This window comes from Gossypium arboreum, chromosome 1 (assembly GCF_025698485.1).
Source record: "Gossypium arboreum isolate Shixiya-1 chromosome 1, ASM2569848v2, whole genome shotgun sequence".
Lineage (NCBI taxonomy): Eukaryota > Viridiplantae > Streptophyta > Magnoliopsida > Malvales > Malvaceae > Gossypium > Gossypium arboreum.
Window position 1 is genome coordinate 10,643,115 of NC_069070.1, and position 6,044 is coordinate 10,649,158.

Sequence of the window (6,044 nt, forward strand, 5' to 3'; positions counted from 1 at the left end):
ACTATATTTTATTTTTATTTGGTTTATTTATTTGTTTGTAAATAAATTTAAAGGCCCGGGCAAAATGGGCCTTCTACACATAGTGTTATTAGTAGGCTCAAATTGACAATACCATTAGTTGTTGACCCGTGTATTATTTTTAAAACTAGGGGCGAAGCCAGAATTGTTGATAAGGTGGGTAAGATATTTTTATAAAGGGTAAACTATAAAAATAGTCACTTATGTATGGTTTAAATTACGTTTTGATCATTGAACTTTAATTTGTTATGTTTTGGTCATTAACATTATCAATTTGTAATGTTTTGGTCACTCTGCCGTTACTAGACGTTAATGATGTTATGGAAATCTAATGTGGCTTGTTAAATGTTGATGTGGTTTCCATGTCAGCACCACTAAGGGTGAGCAAAACTTGATTCAATTCGAAAAATAAAAAAAAAATCAAATTTTGAGTTAATCTAATCGAGTAATTTGAGTTTCGAGTCGAATTGAATTTAACAATTCAAATAATTTGAATAACAAATTGGAGTAAATACCCTTTTGATCCCTGTCAATTTTAAAAATGAGCAAATTGTCTCTCTCAACAAAAATTACAAAAAAAATCAATATAATTTTAAAATTTAAAATATTTATAAGAATTCTAAAATTTATTTTTAAAAAATTATAAAAATTCTAAAGAATATATAAAGAAAATTAAAATTTTAAAATTTTTTAAAATAATAATTTTGGAGACCTAAATAAATTAATTAATGATTCAAGATTATCATTCTAAAGTATTTTTTTTATTTTGATTTGAAAAAGTTTTCAAATATATATGGTTTCAAATTTATGTGCTCTAACATGGAATTAGTTATACTCTAACAAAATTTTAATTTGATATGTTTAATTTTTAAATTTAACTCTAACAATTTCACTCGATTCTACTCGACTAGATTCGAAAAAAATTTAAATCAAGTTAATATGATAAAATATGACTCATCAACTCGATTAACTTGAAATTTTTTCACTCGATTCGATCGAACGCTCACCCCTAAGCACCACATAATTTAAAACCTATTTTTTTTTTCTTTTACTATTATTATTATTATTCTTTACCTTCATCTTACTACTTCCCCGTCTCTCCCTCTTTCTTTCTTTTTTCCCTTACTCTCCTTCCACCGCTAGAGCTTCAATCAAAGGCCACTAGAAGGAAGATCTCTTTCCCCTCTACCCTTCTCCCAATTTAAAGATTTGAAGTCGTCTTGAAAAATCCCCAAATAGACTCCAAAGCTTCGAACTTTTGCGGCTCTGATTTCTGTTGTTGACTGTCGATTCATCTCTAATTCCTGATATGTGCTTCCTTTTACCAACAACCAACATTTGACCATTAGGATCGACGAATAAATAACCCAACCCCTTGAACTTGTCAAACCTAAAATGGGTTGTGCTTCTTACTTACTTTACTTTTTTTTTTTTCCACTTTTTTTTCTTTTTGATTTTCGTCTTTGATTGTAGAGTGAAGCTTTGTTGTTGGTAGCTAATGTTGATGTCACAAGTGGAAGGTTTGGAGAGAAAATAGATACTATGGGCGAAATTTTAAAACGTACCCTCTCGTTGCTTGAATATGTGATGAGATGTGATATCAATATTAGAAGCATTGATAAGCTTGAAAATATGAATTATTATTAAGGAAATGAATTTGAATTAGTGTTAAAATGACAAATTATTATAACACTAACATAACGAATATAAATGGCCGATGGGGAAAATAAGAATCCCCCTACGGAAATGAAAAAAAAAGATATTCAAAAATTCAAAAAAGTAAAACCTTTGTATCCTATTTGAGTTAAACCAATTCAGATTAGTCCAAATTCATTTGGCGTACAAAAAAACTTTTTGAATTCCCGTAGAAAGAGGTTTGGCTAATGAAAAAGCTTTCAAGGCCGCCCAATATCCTTTTTTTTTCCAAACATTTTTTCGAATACGCTTTTTTGATGTAGAAGTATGTAATGACCTGAATTTTTACAGTTATCGAAAAAGTGCATTTTCGGGTCTCCGTTTCTGAAAAATAGATTTGTAAATATTTATTAAAAATATTTACGAAGTTAAGAGAGTGATTAATTAAAGTTTAATGAAGCAAATTAGCTTAAATAAAGGATAATTAGATAAAAGGATTAAATTGAATGAAGTGTGAAAATTTAATTATAGGATAAAGAAATTGAAAGGACTAAATAAGTAAATAAGCCAAAGGAGTGCCAAGTGTATGGAAAAATAAAATACATGTGTAATAAGTATTATACATACATTTGTAATACATGTATGTATTTATTTATTATTTAAGTAAATAATTAATGTATTTATTATTATTAAATTAATATTATATGATGAATAGATTAAATAAAGATAAGTGTATGGTAATGATTTGGTACAAATGTATTAATAAAAAATACATACATTTGTAATATATGTATTTGATATTAAATGAATATTTATTTTAATTAATGACCAGAATTGGACTGTACTGACTGGTAATGTCTCGTAACCCTGTTCCGGCGACGGTATAGGGTTAGGAGACATTACATTTAGTGGTATCAGAGCTAATCGGGTTTAGATGATTCTAGGATTAATTCGAGTACAAAAAGGAGTCTAGAGGTACATGCCATAATTAAGTTGAAATTGAGTCGGGATCCGATGCTGATATATTTGTTTGGTACTGTTTTATAGTTAAAAATGTTAGATGAACATATCAATGGTATTGATTACAAAATGTATACTGGAGACGAGTAGTCTCGTGAATTAAAAAGGAAACTGAATTGGTAATATTGAGTATTAACTTAATAAGTGATTAATTGCTAAATGTTGACTGATGAAATGATAGAGAAAAGATGATATATAATTATTTAGCATTATGACTGATGCATTTTAGTGATTACTCGAAGCAAGCTAAAAAATAAATAAATAAATAAAAATATTAATCAAACTTCAAGACTGAGTAACACAGCTACTAGAGATAGATCATCCTGTAACCTCAGTAACATGAGTGATAGTCGAAATGTGATAAAGGACTTCACTGCAAAATTTGAAGAATGAACATCAGCCAGGGCATATGTTAATTGTATATAAGAATATTTATCTCTACTGGATGTTATTACAGGAACTTTCTTCTTTATTGACACTAATATGATTATTTTAAATTGATATTGGTTTGACTATTCCTATGATTACATGAGTTCAGTATCCATTAAAGATTTGATTGTTGGGTTTGCTGAAATTTTTTGGATTGAAACATTAAATTATTGGATCAGTATTTATGGGTTGATAAGATCTGCAGGAACTGTTTGATAATGATACTACTGTTTTCTAATATATTTGATGTTATTAGTGTTTGATGTGACTTCAAGAATGGAATGATGAAATGTTTTGTTTCGAATCAGAGAAGATTGAATAATTTGTCTTTGTGATATTAATAATGTCAACATAGAAATGTGCCAAAAAGGGGTTATGGTACTTACTTTACTTAGGTATTGGATATTAAAGTATTTAAATTAAAATTTAAGTCAGTGGCAATAGTATGTGAAAATTTTGATATGTTCCTAGAAGAGTTACTTGAATTACTGTTGATTAAGGAAATTGAATTTCCGTTCTTTTTTTTGAGGGGGTATCTGAGATTATAGAAAGAGTTGGACTGGTAACGAGTTGACTGGTTTTACTTCTACAATTACAGAAAATTTTATGAGATTTTTCAGGATTTGGTACTCAAAAGATATTGAAATTTGACATGATTTGTTGTATGAAAAAGAAGAATCGATTGAGATACTAGATTGAAAGATGAAGTTATAATACTGAAATAGCAACATGGGAACCGAAAGAAACAGTGAGATTTCTGTACCCCGCTTCTTTTTAGGCAAATTTCGAGGACGAAATTTATTAAGGGGGGAAGAATTGTAATGACCTGAATTTTTACAGTTATCGAAAAAGTGCATTTCTGGGTCTCCGTTTCTGAAAAATAGATTTGTAAATATTTATTAAAAATATTTACGAAGTTAAGAGAGTGATTAATTAAAGTTTAATGAAGCAAATTAGCTTAAATAAAGGATAATTAGATAAAAGGATTAAATTGAATGAAGTGTGAAAATTTAATTATAGGATAAATAAATTGAAAGGACTAAATAAGTAAATAAGCCAAAGGAGTGTCAAGTGTATGGCAAAAATAAAATACATGTGTAAAAGTATTATACATACATTTGTAATGCATGTATGTATTTACTTATTATTTAAGTAAATAATTAATGTATTTATTATTATTAAATTGATATTATATGATGAATAGATTAAATAAAGACAAGTGTATGGTAATGATTTGGTACAAATGTTTTAATAAAAAAATACATACATTTGTAATATGTGTATTTGATATTAAATGAATATTTATTTCAATTAATGACCGAATTGGATCAGATCGACCGGTAATGTCTCGTAACCCTGTTCTGGAGACGGTATAGGATTAGGAGACGTTACAAAGTAAGTTTTTTTGGAACTGCCATTCAAAAAAAAGTTATTCAGTGCTATAGTCGGATGTCAAAGACATCTATTTTTAAAACAAAATGATCGATCTTTTGATGTCATTATTTATCTCTTCCTATAGATTTTAAAATTATAATTATATATATACTACAATACAAATTGCATAAAAATGAATAGAGATGGAAAAATCGCATAAAATGCTTTTATTCTAGAACAAAAAAACAATATGATATAACCCATTTTTTATTTATATTCCATACACTATCCAGAAAAAAAAAAGAATTTGTATTTAATTTATTGGTACCTTTCTTTTTTATATCTCCAGGTCTACTTGTTTTATTTCATTACCTCTAGTAATCCAAATGACCGAACCATCCATCTCATTTATACAAGTTTATCTAATGAACCAGCTACAAGATTCAATACTAACAGTCAAACCTAACTGATTTTCAGCTTATACACTAACTAGAATGAATTGATTACAACAACCTATTGACTTGACTAAAACCTAACACATTGTTTAACCATATTACCTAGATACAAACAACCTACTAACAAATTGAAGTAACTATACAAAACTTCAATTAGCTTAACCATGCTTATACCTTAACATTCACCCATTTGCTCGCTCTCATTGCAACTTCTAGTTTGCAGTTGTTCATACTTGCTAACAACGTGAAGGCTGGACCTAAACTTGTTGAAAAAAAGAGTTGAAAAAGGCTTGGTAAGCACATTTGCAATCTGATCTTGTGTTGTAACATGACCAACAATTAATTTGCCAGCAACCTCTTTCTCTCGAACAAAAAACAAGTCTAGTTCTACATGCTTGAACTTAGTTGTATAACTGGATTTGTTGAAACAATTACTATACCTGGGTTATTACACCATACAACAACCTTCCCTCCAATTTTGACCTTTAACTCAGACAACAAGGAATCAAGTGATATAATCTTTACAGTAGCATGATCTAAGCCCCTGCATTCAGCTTTTGCAGTGGAACGAGAGACCACTTGTTGTTTCATTGAGCCTCGTGACACAAGATTGCCTCCTAGAAAGACACAAAATCTTATGGTTGAACTTCTGTTATCAAGATTAGTTCCCCTATTTGCATTAGAATATCCAACCAGAAACAATCAAAATGCAACTTTGAAGGAGATGCCATAATCCACAATGCCTTGGAGATGCCTTAGAATTTTTTTGACTGCTTTAAAGTGCTGATCAAGAGGTTTGTGCAGGAACTGACATACCTTGTTGACAACAAAGGCAATTTCTGGTCAAGTAATTACTATGTACTACAAGGCTCCCATAATGCTCCTATAGCCTGAGTCATTTTTAACTGGACTACTAATATGAGCAGACAAATTGTAAGAGTTGACCATGATAGTGGGAGAACCATTTGAGTGATCCATCTAACATTTCTTTAATAGGTCAAAAATATATTTCCTTAGACTAAAGAATAGTTCACTAGCAGTGTAAGACACCTTAATACCTAAGAAAAAATACAGTTGCCCCAAGTCTTCGAGGGAAAACTTTAAGTCTAAAGA